This window comes from Hypanus sabinus, chromosome 31 (genome assembly GCF_030144855.1).
Source record: "Hypanus sabinus isolate sHypSab1 chromosome 31, sHypSab1.hap1, whole genome shotgun sequence".
Lineage (NCBI taxonomy): Eukaryota > Metazoa > Chordata > Chondrichthyes > Myliobatiformes > Dasyatidae > Hypanus > Hypanus sabinus.
The window spans coordinates 20,406,586-20,421,938 of NC_082736.1; positions in this window are offsets into that span (position 1 = coordinate 20,406,586).

The following is a 15,353-nucleotide window of genomic DNA, read 5'->3' on the forward strand; positions in this document are numbered from 1 at the left end:
ACCAACGACTGCGGCTTTTACTCCATCTCTTTGTCCCATCCAGAGCGAACAACTTCTGGCGGAAGGAGTATAATGTATGCCCTGTTTTCTCGATAATCATCGAGTCATAAGGAATGAAGTGGTGATAAACTGGAATTGCAGGGAATTATTCTCTCCTGGATTGCAGGAGTCTTGTAACTGTGATATTCTCAGGAGTAGGAGAAATGCCCGGCAGTTAGAGACAAACGTCCTTGTGGACGTTCCCCTCAACAATAATTATCCAACTTTAGACATAATGACCAGCTATCTGGGACAATCTGGTTCTATAGCGAAAAACAACTGAGTATTAGGGAAGTCTGCTTTATTGATAGGAGATTCTTTAGTCAGAGGAACAATGACGAGTTTATGTTTGCGTGAGAGATTTACCCCTAACGTATGTTGCCTTCCTGATACAAGGATCAGAGATGTAATGGATTTTCTCTGTGGCACTTCCAAAGACGAGAGTGCGGAATGAGGAATCTTGGTATATATTGGCATCAATTATAGCGTGAGAAACGGGACTACCAGAATAATAATCTCTGAACTGCTGCCGTTCCCACGCACTAGTGATGCTAAGAGTAGGATGATGTAGCAGAGGGGCTGGGGCAGCAGGACTTGTTGCACAAGAACTCGAAGAAGTCCAATATCCCTGCTTTACAGGTTGGGTAGAGTTGATTGGACAGTTGTAAATGAGTTGGCAGGGAGTTGTTAACCGGAGGAAAAGTACTGAAGTTGAGATAGTTCCTTTTTACAAACAGAGGCAATGTCTGAAATTCTTGAAGCAAATCGGAAAGCAGGTGATATATACATCCTAAACAGCAACAAGTGTTCTATAGAAAAGATAGCAGCACTGTGGCTCACATGTAATTTCAAAGTCAGCAAAAATCAAAGACAGAACGCATAATGGAACAAAAATAAGTCGGAAGTTAGAGGAGTGGGAAGCTTTTAAAAACCAATGGAAGACAACTACAAATGTCATTCCGAAGGTACAGATGGAATACGAAAGTAAGCAAGGGATTAATATTAAAGAGCAAACTAGAAGTTTCTTTAGATATATAACGTGCAATAGAGAGGCGAGGGTGGACATCGGATTGCAGGAAAACGATACTGGAGTGTTAGTAATCGTGGACACTGAAATGGGGGATGAAATCAAAATGCATTTTGCTTCATTCTTCAATGTATGCTGCAAGCTCGGGATCATCAAATTTGTGAAGCTACAACTAATAGGGAGAGGGTCTTTAGAAAACTGAAATATCAGAAGGTAGACAGGTCACCTGCAGCAGACAGTGTACACCCCAATGTTTCTAAGTAGGCTGGATAAATTTTGTGGGGCATTATTAATGATCTTTGAATCAACACTAGAATCTGGAAAGTTTCCGGAAGACTGGAAATTTGCAAATGTCATACCACAGACAAAAAGGAAAAAAATAGGCCAATTAGTCTGATATCTGTGGTTGGGAGGATGTTGGCGGCATTTGTTAAGGTTGCAGTTCCAGTGTGGTGTTCTCGTGTAGGTGTAGAAACTCTGAACTAAACACTAAATTAAACCGAAGTCAATGAGGCAGGATCGTTGTAAGATTAACCGTTTAATGTTAACTCTTCAACATTAACGTATTGTGAAAGCAGGTGATAAAACAAAACAAAAAATATACAGTATTTGTTTCCTTCTTGGCATCACATTTACATCATAAGTACTTGTAAAAGTAAAACTACAACAAACTATAATACATTAAAGTCCAACATGCAGTCAGAATCTACCTACGCCATCAACAACTTTAAATACACTTCACAAACTATCCAGCAACGCTTTCAATAGCACAAGAAAATAAAGTTTATCAACCGTCATTACTTTTAACAGAATCAGCGTTACCATTTTTACTTCAACATATCAATTGTCAAATGACCTTGCGGCGTTGCTTCTATGCTGTTTCTTAGCCCGTATAATGAAAATTTTCTCGCGCTGATTCTGCAGACACAAGCACAACCACCCCCCCCCCCCTCCCTTTTCTCTAAAACGGTATTTTCCCACAAGACGTTGCGAAACCGGGGTGACGTCATCGCATGCCACGATACAACACAGATAATGTATTTACTTTCAACAACCTTAACTTTAAGTAGAAAATAATTACTAAAGCGAAAATGTAATAACGCTAAACAAATGCCTTAAGGGCAACACATCCAGGGTTCTAAGAGGAACATGATAAAACACAACGTAGTTAGCATGTTTTCCTGAAGGAAAAATCTTGCCTGACAAATCTTTTGGAATTCCTTGACGAAATAAGTAGCAGGATATCGAAGGGAGAATCAGTTGACTTTGTATATATGGATTTTCAGAAGGACTTTGACAAGATGCCATAAAGGACTTAGTTTAACAAGCTACGAACCCATGGTATTAGACACGAATTGGCAACGAAAGTTGGGCACGAATAGGCAACGAAAATACAAATATATTGGCCGCGAAGGGACTTGAGAGACGTTGTGCCGTATTTCCTAAATGTTAATCTGTTTTGAGTAAGGCAAATATAATGTTACCATTTATTTCAAGAGGATTGGAATATCAATGCGACGATGCACTGTTAAGACCTTTTAAAGGTGAGGCATAACTTGGAGTATTGTTAGCTATGTTGGGCCCCTTAGCATTGAAAGGATATGCTGAAAGTGAAGAAGTTGCAAGCGAGCTTCCGGAAAGTGATTCCAGAATTGAACGACTTGTCATATGAAGAAAACTTGATTGTTCTTGTTTATGTTCACGAATTCAGATGCATAAACGATGACCTAATCGAAATCTATGGAACGTGATGGGCCTTGATTGTTTGGATGTGGTCAGGATGTTTCCGGTTGTGGGATAATCTCAGACACGACGATACAACCTCAGATTATAGAGGTACCTTTCAGAAGAGTGATAAGAGGAATTCATTCAGCCAGAAAGTAGTGAATCGGCAGTACTCGTTGCCGCAAATGGTCGTGGAGGACCAATGCTTACGTATATTTCAGGCAACTATTAATGTATTTGATTGGTAAGGGCATGAAGGGATCCGTGCACAGGATTGAGGCTGAGAAAGGATACTGGATCAGCCATCATGAAATGGCGGAGGAGACTCAATGGTCCAAATAGACCAATTCTGCTCCTATGGCCTTATTGTTAATTTCAATCACCGCCCAATTCGTTATTTACTGTTTTTTTTTTCAATTTCATTATTCCTGTCGAAACAACTATCTACTTGAGAGTGCAGAACGTAATGTCCGACCACTTATTGCAAATTGATATGATTTTTTTGTGAGCATGTTGATTTCCCAGGAATATTTTACTGATTACACCTGTCTCGGCAAGATTACTTTGAAGCTCTCATGCGGTATCCGCCGTAATTTTGGCGATTCGCTCTTAACGCGGTACTCAACATTTAGTAGCTTCGCTGGTATATCTGTTCGTCTAGACAATGTGCACAGATTGTGACGTCTTCAAATTTGATGATCTTTTTCCATGTGTGAGGTATTCCCTGTCTCCCTGAGGTAGGCCTGCGAGCCGTTTCAGATTCAATGAGATCACAAGGCTCCCTCGTTGTCTGCAAGTATTGTCCGATTGCCAATGAAAAATATACATTTATATTTTTAATGATGTGTTTATTTATTAAATAATCTAATTTAAATGTAAGCAAATAAAAATAACACTTTTGAAGAAGTATAATAATGTCATTTTGCCAGAAATTAAAAACAATCTCCACTACCTGTGCCATTATTGGCAAGACGCCATCGTATTGCTGACAGCTCTTGATGAACTTCCCCTTATATGCTGGTCCCGGCCCTTTGTTCACTACTTAACAGAGGCGCTTAAGGACGCGGTGTTGCCAGATTCCGGATTTCCTGCTGATGGAATCTTCAAGGCGTGAAACTGGCGAGATATAAACTGTGCATTATAACCTAGAAGTTGCTTGATTGGGGCATCCACATTCCACATCGGTCAGCAGGTCGAGTGTTATCCTGGCAGAGACACAATGGCCCGATAGACTACCACTCACACTACGCTATAAAGTCACACTAATTAATCTGCACTGATAGCGATTGTTTTTTTTTTCAGTTAACTTAACGGCGATTGTGATCCTGTCCCGCGAAAAATGTGGTCTCTCCAAATGCATCACTCTCTACCTCATGGCCATGGCGGTATCCGATCTGATGGTGGTCATCATTGTTATTATATTGGAGAGGATAAATTATATCTATTTGTTTGCTGATTTTTTACTCTCAACTCCGGCTTGTTCTCTGCTACTTGTCCTCAGTCTCGCAACGTGGGATTGTTCTGTTTGGTTGACGGTTGCGTTCACTTCCGATCGCTGCGTCGCCATTTGCTGTCTGAAGCTGCGGAACCGATATTGCACCGGGAGATCAGCGACTGTGGTGGTGGGAACAGTGAGTGCAGCGTGTTGTGCCCAGGCCATTCCATTTTACTTTGCGGTCGATCGATGGCGCTGTGTCGCCGTGGCTGAATACTTCACGTCACCCCTGTGGAAAGCCTACGAGATATTTGACAGCATCACTACACCGTTACTACCAATTTGTTTAATTCTGCTTTTTAATGTTTCAACCGTCAAACGGGTTATAGCGACAAATAGAGTTCGCCAGGTACTACGAAAGAATAACGAAAATCTTAATGATCCAGAGGTGGCAAACCGGAGAAAGTCGATGATTCTGTTGTTCGCTGTTTCAGCCAAATTCATATTATTCTGGATGCCCTATGTTGTGTTTTCTGTGAACTGGCAAGTCGAAAACTATTTCTATGCAGACAGATACTTGAGCAAACCGACCTATATCCTGCAGGTCTGTAGCTATATGCTGTCTTATCTCAGTACCTGCACCAACACGTGTATCTACGGACTGACACAGAGAAAGTTCAGGGAGGAGCTGAAAGGTGGGCTGAAGCACCTGTTCCTAGGAACGGGGGATATTTCTAATTAAAATGAAAACGTAATTATTCCTTCTTGCAAATTCAAATCAATTCTTTGGAAACATATTTAATTATGAGCTACAAACGACTGTCATGTCGGGATCTCAATGTACAACCGTTCAGCGGGAATTTAGCAACAGGGATTAGCTAATAATTGTCTTCAAGGAAAAATATATTGACTGGGATGTCATTAAATTCTTGTCTATGTCTGATTAGAATGTATCATGATACATAATATATGAAAAATAAACTCATGTAAAATCAGAAAATTGTAATTTTTCCACCTGTTTTATGGCATTTTCGTGTAGTTGATCATCTCTGACTGTCAACAACGATAGGTAAAGTCAATATAATAATTGTAAAATTATTTGGATAATCTACCCCTCACAGTAGCATGTCCACACCTGGAATGGTGAAGTAGCAAGGACAACTTTATAATTTTCAGTCACTAATGTGAGATGATCTGCTGGGGTTTGGTGTTTGCACTTTGATAATTCTGTCGCGTTTGATGTAAGTTAATGCGAGCTATTCGTCTGTTGTTATGTTTTGAAAAGATAAGTTAGAAATCTACTCCTCTACACTGACCCATAAGGCCGTCAAGTATCGGAGCATGGTACAGTGGTTATGGCAACAGAGTCTGCTCCACCATTTCATCAAGATTGATACAATGCCCCTCTCAGTCAAAATGTCCTGCCCTCTTAGCCTATCATTCAATCCCTGACAAACAAATAAATATCAACCACTGCCTTAAATTTAATAAAGTCGGCTTCCACTGCAGCCTGTGGCATAAAACTCGCTGGCTGACGAAATTCCTCCTCAAATCCGTTCTAAATGTTTGCTCGTCAATTCTGAGGCTCCGTCCTCTGGTATTAGACCAGGCATGGGCAAACTACGGCCCGCGGGCCATATGCGGCCCGTTAAGCTTTTTAATCCGGCCCGCAGAACTTGATGAAATTATATTAATAAACCTTCTTAACGTTTTTTCCCCGCAATTCTGGCGTTTTCCCAATAGATGACGCACTCTACATACATTGACCTTTGTTGAGGTGCAGCGTATTACTCCACATTTGCGCTTTACTCTTTGTTCGGCTCGACCTATTTGTGTGAACAGGCGTTCAGCGTCATGAACATCAACAAAGCCAGCCACAGATCCAGGTTAACTGACCAACATCTCAGATCCATCCTGAGAATCGCTACAACGAAACTAAATCCAGACTTTGATGCGCTGGTTAAAAAGGGAGACCAACAACACTGTTCCCACTGAAATTAAAAATAAGTTCCTTCGTTGTGTTATGTAAAAAATGCATTTGAAAATATTTTTTTCAATAAGCCTTACATGTTACATGTCATTCTGTTAAGTGATGGACATGAGTAGTGCGCAGGTGCACGTAAGTTCTCAAAATAAAAAATGCGCTCCAGATCAAATAACGCGCTCAGCATACTGGCGCGCTGTCAGTGTTCTGTCTTTGTGCTGGTCGTTGTTGAGTTTTGGCACAGGGGACAATTGAATAAGAAGGAGCAGGACAAGCAGACCCGCATCTCCTACCGTTTTTGAAATAAAGACAGTCAGGAGGAGAGTGATGATGATAATATCTTGAAGAATAACAGAATTTTCAGTGATTTAAAATAATAACTGTTACTATTAAAAAAGCTGTATTTAATTCATTTAATTTTCAGTGATTTAAAAGTCGTTCCAATAAATAGCTAAATACCATGGGACTTCAAAGACAGATATTTTGTTGTAAAGCATTTGTTCATTTTCAATTGAAATTAAAGCACATGTTTTCTACATATCCCATGATATTTTATTTTCTCTTATGAGGTGTATTACCAAAACACTCCGTCCATCTGCTCCTGGTCCGGCCCCCCTGTCAAATTTTAGAACCCTTTGTGGCCCACAAGTCAAAAAGTTTGCCCACCCCTGTATTAGACTCACCCACCACAGGAAACCTCCACCTCCACTCTTTCATGACCTTTCATTATTCGATCGGATCGGAGCTCATGGGCGCCATATTTTCAATGTAATTCTGAAAGTCTAACTTCACAGATTTAACCGACTTTCCTTTGCCTATACTGCTTGTCATTTCTTCAAAGAATTCGAAAGAACTTGTCAGGGAAAATCTTCCCTTGAGAGAATTGATAAGAAGTGGCCTGGCTTATCATGTATTTCAAAGGTCCCTGAGATCTCATCCTTAATAATCGACTGCTACATCTTCCCAACCACTGAGGGCAGGCGAATTGGAACATGGTTTTCTTACTACTCTATCTCTCCCTTCTTGAAAAGTGGAATGGTATTTGCAATTTCCTATTCTTCCAGACGTAGACCAAAATCTAATGTTTCTTAAAAGATCATTAATATTCTCTCCCCAATTTCTGTAGCCAAGACTTTCTGAAGACTTGTGTCATCATCTGGGATAGGTGACTCACCTGCCTTCCGAAACTCACTTTTGCTGTAAGCACTAGGGAAGACAACGCAAGATTAAGTAAGCAAGCTGGAATGCAAATCACATTCGGAACCCGAGATTATTGGGAAAGAGCGATCTGTCGCTCGTTTGTTTGGCACAGTGGGGATCATAAGCTACCTCGATGTTTGTTGGTTAACTGAAACGGACTACTAAGAGGCCTACACTTTTTCCTCCATGTCCCGGATTCCTTTTCGATTCGTCCACTCCTTGCTCAAGCACTGAGCACAGGAGATGGTTCCATTCTTCTCTAATTTTCTCTTGGTGAGAAGAACGTTCACCAAAACAGGATTTATTCTCTAAGTGAAGGATACCGGGGACGATTCGTCGGCAGTGAACATGGGCAGATTGCTTTTGATTCCTCTACCACTGATGCTGCGCTCACTCACTTCTCTACAATGTCACGATCATTGATTCTCAACACATCTTCCCAGCTTCAAATAGGGATACAGTTCCTCCTTTCCTTAACCACTAGTCCATGACCCATTCCATCCAGCACGTCATTCTCAATAACTTCTGCCGTGTTGAGATGCATCATTCACATCTTTACCTTTCCTACTACTAACCACACTCCGCTCTTTTCAGATCGCACTCTCGCTGTGGTTTATTCGATAATTCGTCCATAACAAATTTCCCGCCGAGCATTTATCTCTGCAAGAGGAAAAAAACTACAGCTGCCCTTCACGTTCTCCCGCAGGCCTCCAAAGTGTCCTTCCAGGTAAGGCAACACTTCACCCATGATTCTTTTTCTTCTTTTTGCAAAGTAGGGAAAAAGGCAGAATGATCGATATGAGTCCATGGTCAGATCACCCGTTAACTTACTGAGTGGTGGAAAAGACTGGACAGTACAAATTACCCACACATGCTCGTCATTCCTATGTACATATCTTCTTATGATTCTATCGGGGTAATCTACAATATTCGGTGGTCGCGAAGCAGCATCTCTACATCGGTCAAATTCGACACAGATTGGAGGATAGGTTTCTCTAGCTCAATCGCTACATCCGCAATATGCAGGAGTTTTCGCTACTAGACGATTGCAACTCTATTGTCTGTTCTCACACCGACATGGCGGTGCTTTCCCTCCCTCTAAAGCAAGCTGAGGAAACTCTCCGATTGGAGAAAAAACACCTCATATTATAATTCATTAGTCTTTATCCTGACGGCATAAAAATGATTTTTTGAACCAAAGATTTTTGCATCTCTTCCTGTCATTGCTCCTCTCTTCTCGTCGCAGGCCTGTCTTCTGCGCCTTCTCGAACGACAGCACATCGTTTCTCAGGTAAGGATCCCACGGATGTTCAGAATCCTTATGGAAAACCCTTCACAGACTTACGAAGCCTCAATTTCACATCTCGGTTCTAATATTTTATACATCTTGAAATGTATTCTAACATTTTATTTGCCTTTCTCACTCAGTACATGACCAGCAAGTTAACTGTTAGGGAAGTTGCATGCGGAATCCAAAGTCCTTTTGCATTTAAGAGTTTTGGATTTTCTCCCTGGTTGGAAAATAATCCTCCCATTTATTTCTTCTACCAAAATGCATGGTCATGCATTATTCAACACTGCATTTCATTTTGCAAATTCTTTCTCGTTCGTCAAAACAGTCCAAGTCTTTCTGGAGCCTTCCAGTTTCATCAACTCTGCCTCTACCAATCTTCGCATCATTTGCGAACGTGTCAACAAAGTCATTAATTCCATATCCAAATCGTTGATATACTGAAGCAGTTCCAACATGACACCTGCGGAATACCACTAATCACTGCCATCCAAACAGACAACGATCAATTCATTCCCACTCGTTGCCTTCTACTAATCATTCGTTGTTCTAATCATACCAGCTTCTTTTCTGGAATACCATGGGCCCTTCACTCTGTAAGCAGGCATATGTGTGGCACAATCTTTAAAAATCCACATACAGAACATCCACTTCCTCTGTCCGTACCCTACTTGAATTCTCCTCTATTCAACCCACAGTTCGGTCAGGCAAGATTAACGCTAAAGGAAACCATGTAATTTTTTTCTAATCTTGTCCTATGACAGCAAGTACTCTATACCTTCATACTTGACAACTGATTACAAAATCCTCACAGCCACTGAGGTCAGTCTAATCGGTCTACAATTCCCTTTCTGCTGTCACCCTACTCTGTTAGTGTGGGGTGACATTTGCAATGTTCTAGACCTCGTGAAACACGCCAGAACCAATGATTCCTGAAATATATTTCAAAATCTCTACCGCTACCTCCTTGAGTATCATAAGCTGCTGTTGATCTGGTCTATCTGACTTATGTAGCTCTTAGTCGTTCAGATTTTTGATCGCATTCTCCCTCGCTGAATTACCTGAACACTGAAAACTGATCCAAAATGCCCATTTTGTAATTTGTCATCTCTGACACCCCGTTTTAATTTTACGATCTCATTTTCAGGTGGTTTGCATTCTCTCTCAGCTCCCTTTTAATGTATTTTTCTTTAAATATTTGATAAAACTTTCTGTGCCACACATATAGTTTGCCATCTTTTTTTCTGATAGAGGTGAACTGATAGAGGTGTACAAGATAATGAGATGTACTGATAGTAGGAGCTTTTTTCCCAGTACTGAAATGGCTAGCACGAGAGGCCATAGTGTTAAGGTGCATGGAAGTATGGACAGATAAGTGTCAGGGGTAAGTTTCTTACGCAGAGTGGTGAGTGAAAGGAATGTGCTGCTGACGACGGTGGTGGAGGTGGAAACGATATGGACTGAAAACAGACACCCAGATGGATACATGGAGCTGAGAAAAATAGAGATAGTAAGCCTCGGTAGTTCTTAGGTAAGGATATGTTCGGCACAGCTTTGTGGGCCTAATGGCTTGTATTGCGCAGTAGGATTCCTATGTTTCTATGTTTCTAGGCGTTTATCCTGCACCTTACTCACTTTATTCGAAGTTCAAAATGATTTCTGCATTGCTATCATCCATGATAATATCACCCTTTCCTATTTACTTTGTCCCACTGATCTCTCATACCACTGGAATTTCCTATATTCCACTGAAATTCTGCCACATCAGAGTTTACTTTCACCCTATCAGATTTCAAGTTGAATTTAAACATATTGTTATCATTTCTGTTTACCTTAACTACCCTAATTGCTTCTGGTTTGTTGCATAGCACTCAATCCAGTCCACACGATCCCCTAGTAGTAATCTTCCATTTTATAGGCATTTCACAAATTCACTCCCTTGAGATCAATGACCAATTGATTATCCTAATCTACCTACATGTTAAGATTTCCGATGAAAATCATACTATTGCTCTTTTGTCACGCCATTTCCCATTGTAATATGTAGTCCAGATTCAAACGACTGTTTGGAAACCTTTATATAACTTCCATCAGAGTGTTTTTAATCTTGCAGTTTCATAACTCAACCCACAAGGATTCAACATTTTTTAATACCATGACACACCTTTCTAATTATCTGATGCCACTCTTTACCAGCATTTAAATGCCACTCTTTCTGCCTTCCTTCCTCTCAGTCCGATACAATTTGAAAACTTCGACATGAAGCAGGGAACTACAACCATCCTTCGGTCATGATTTCTTGTTCGCCCTAATATCGTACCCGACTAGGTGTCCCATGAGGCGGCGAGGCACGGCAGCAGCTGCGTTTAAGACCTGGTGTTACTTAAATTTAATTTTCTATTTTAAGTTTGATACACAATTTTACATTAGGACACATGGATAACAGAGCGGCTATCTGCCAGCGCCAGATACTACTTCAATACAGAGATCGCCCAAAAACAAATCTTCACAAAGATCTGCCGGCTGAATTACGCGACCTCGGCTTGCTGACGGGAACGGGCCTACATTCCTCGGAGTTGACTGATGCTGGGAGCCGGAGATGGAGACGTCGAAAGCGATGGGCGAGGAAGCAGAAACGAGGCAAACGGCCAGGGGTCCGTGCCAGACTAAAAGGAAACCCTAGCCGGCAGGCTCACCCCGTCCCAGAACAATTTCCACTCCCAGGACAATAAAATGTACTACATCCAATTCCACGGAATACTCGGCGGGAGTACAGAGTTTGCTATGCGTTTGTATTCACAGAGACATGGTTCACCGATGGAATTTCGGACGCTGCCATCCAGCTTGACGGGCTAGCTTTGTTTCATTCGGACAGAGATGCAGCTGTCTCCGGTAAAGCTCGCAGTGGTGATATGTGTGTTTACATCGACACGGAATGGTGTAAGAACCCTGTGCTGGTTTTCTGACACTCCTCATCGTTAGTGCATTTTGTGGCAGTTCGATGCAGACCATTATATTTGCCACGGGAATTCACCTCTGTCCTTATATTCGGTGTCTACATTCCCATAGGGCTAATGCTAAGGAGGTGCTCTGTGAACTGTACGGGGCTATTAGCGAACTGCAGAACGCACACCCTGATGGACTGTTTATTTTCGGTGATTTTAACCACGCGAACCTTACCTCAGTGCTCCCCAAATTCCATCGGTCTGTGGATTTTGCAACGAGGAGGGGAGAACCCATTGGACCTGGTTTACAAAAACATCCCCGACGCGTACCAGACAGAGCCCCTCCCCCACCTCGGTTACTCAGACCACATCTCTTATGATAATCCCAGCATACAGACCGCTCGTCAGGCGCTCCAGACCAGCTCAGAAGAAGGTCAAAACCTGCCCAGCAGGAGCCATCTCTGCTCGTCAAGACTGCATTGGGAACACGAACTGGCACATGTTCAGGGAGGCTGCAACGGATGGCGACTCTACCAACTTACAGGAGTACATAGCATCAGTGACTAGCTACATCAGCAAGTGCATTGATGATGTTACTCTGTCCAAGACCATCACTATACGTGACAACCAGAAGCCATGGTTGACGGCAGAGGTGCGTGAGCTGCTGAGGTCTCGCGACTCCGCCTTCAGAGCAGGCGACAAGGCAGCTTTAACAACAGCAAGGGCCAAACTGTCCCGAGCCATCAGAGGGGCAAAGCGTGCACATGCCCAGCTAATCCACAGTTAATTCCAAGACAGCGGCGACACGCGGCGCATGTAGAAGGGCATCCAGGACATCACCAATTACAAGACAACATGACCTGACTGTGCAGGTGATGCCTCCTTCCAAAATGCGCTGAATAACTTCTACGCCAGGTTTGAAGCGGAAAATGACGTGGCGGCGATGAGGTCCTCCCTTCCTACGAATGACCAATTGCAGGGTCAACCCACGGAAGGCTGCTGGACCAGACAATATTCCTGGTAGAGTGCTCAGAGGATGTGCAGACCAGCTAGCAGATGTTCTCACTGACATCTTCAAAATCTCCCTGAGCAGCGCCACAATTCTAACGTGCTTAAAGGCCTCTACTATCGTCCCCGTGCCGAAGAAGTCTTCAGTGTCCTGCCTATGACTACCGTCCCGTTGCACTTACATCCATCATCATGAATTGTTTCGAGAGGCTCGTCATGAGGCATATCAAGACCCTGCTGACCCCCTAACTGGAGCCCGTGAAGTTTGCGTACCGTCCCAAACGCTCAACAGATGACGCAATTGCCACCACCCTCCACATGGCCCTAATCCACCTGGAGAAAAAAAAGGCACATACTTTCGGATGCTGTTCATTGACTTCAGTCCAGCATTCAACACAATCATCCCTCAGAAACTGAATGGAAAGCTGAGCCTATTGGGCCTGAACACCTCCCTCTGCAACTGGATCCTAGACTTCCTGACTGAGAGACATCTGTCAGTCCGGTATCGCAAGCAGCATGTCCAACACCATCACACTGAGCACGGAGGCTCCCCACGGCTGAGTGCTCAGTCCACTGCTGTTCACTCTGCTGACCCACGACTGTGCTGCAACACGCAGCTCGAAACCTATCATCAAGTTCGCCGATGACACGACCGTGGTGGGTCTCATCAGCAAGAACGACGAGTGAGCTTACAGAGAGGAGGTGCAGAGGCTAAATGGCTGGTTCAGAGCCAGCAACCTGTCTCTTAATGTGAACAAAACAAAAGAGTTGGTTGTTGACCATTCAGGAGGGCACGGAGCGACCACTCCCCGCTGAACATCGACGGCTCCTCGATAGAGATGGTAAAGAGCACCAAATTTCTTGGTGTTCACCTGACGAAGGATCTCATCTGGTCCCCAAACAGCAGCTCCATAGCAAAGAAAGCACAGCAGCGTCTCTACTTTTTTGCGAAGGTTGAGTAAAGTCCACCTCCCACCCCCCATCCTTATCACGTTCTATAGGGGTTGTATTGAGACCATCCTGAGGAGCTACATAACTGTCTTGTTGGGAAATTGCACCATCTCGAATCGCAAGACCCTGCAGCGAATAGTGAGATCAACTGAGAAGATCATCGAGGTCTCTCTTCCCGCCATCACGGACATTTACACAACACGCCGCATCCGCAAACAAAACAGCATTATGACGAACCCCATGTACCCCTCATACAATCTCTTCTCCCTCCTGCCGTCTGGGAAAAGGCTCCAAAGCATTCGGGCTCTCACGACCAGACAATATAACAGTTTCTTCCCCAAGCTAACAAACTCCTCAATACCCGAAGCCTGGACTGACACCTTGCCCTACTGTCCAGTTTATTATTTATTGTAATGCTTGCAGTGTTTTTGTGCACTTTATGCAGTCCAGTGTAAGTCTGTATTCTAGTATAGCTTTCTCTGTGTGTTTTTTTTTATTATTATGTAGTTCACTCTAGTTTTTTTTGTACTGTCTCATGTAAACCATGGTCCTGAAAAACGTTGTCTCATTTTTATTATGCACTGTACCAGCATTTATGATCGAAAGGACAATAAAATTTGACTTGTCTTAACTTGACAATCTGCAAAGCTGCAACCTTATGCCTTCCATATCGTGTATTTAATTATAACACTTCGAGTAATGTATTTGCTGCCTGATTTCAGTCTTTGTCTAATGCACTGATATTTACCCTGCCTTCTCCAATTTGGTCCTATCATCTCCCTGCAATTTCTGACATTCTAACTGCATGAGATCCTTGCTTTTTAACATCAGTACTACCATACGATCCTTCTCTGTTGTTCTCATCACCCTTCAAATTAGTTTAAACCCTTGCCATCAACTTCCACATACCTGCACGCGAGAATATTGGAACAATCGCGTTCATTTACAAACGGTTCCTTTTGTACAAATCATACCTCCCCCAGAAAACAACCCAATGATCAAAAAAGCTTAAACTGTTTCCCCTGCACTGACTTCTCAGCCATGAAGCTGTCTGCTAAATAATTTAGTTCTTTAACTGGCGCGTGGCATAGTCCAGAAATCATTACACAGGCTTTCTGTTTCTTAGTTTAATGCCGAGCTCTCTAATTCTCTCTACAAGACTTTTGTTTTTCTCCTTTATGTCATTGGTACCAAAACCTACCACAAGATCTGTGTGCTACCGCACAGCAAAATATTGTGGTCGCGATCCGTGACGTCATTTATCCTAGCAACTGGTAGGCAGCTTGCCATAACGGTGAACCAATCGCATCCACATTAATTCCTGTTTGCTCCGCTGACTATTGCATTCCCTATCACTAACGATCCCATATTCATCATATTTCCCTTTTTCGCCAGGTACCCATGCTCAGTGCCAATAACCTGATTTTCCTGGATTCCCCGGCAGATATCCCCAATAACTGTATCCAAAATTATGTACTTATGACATAGGGTTCAGGATAGTTCCAAAATGTCCAGAAGTGGGAAGGAGAACAGCCAGAAGTCGTGGTATATTTTGGTATCAATGCCTTAGGCAGGAACGGGGAGGAAGTCCTGAAAGAGATCTGCTGGGAGTTAGGAAGGCAGTTGAGAAGCAGGTCCGATAAGGCAGTCATCTGGGAGTTACTTCTTGTGGCATTCGACAGTAAGAACACGAATAGAGTGAGGTGGAGGATAAATGCGTGGCATAGGTACATTCCAATGAGACAGGG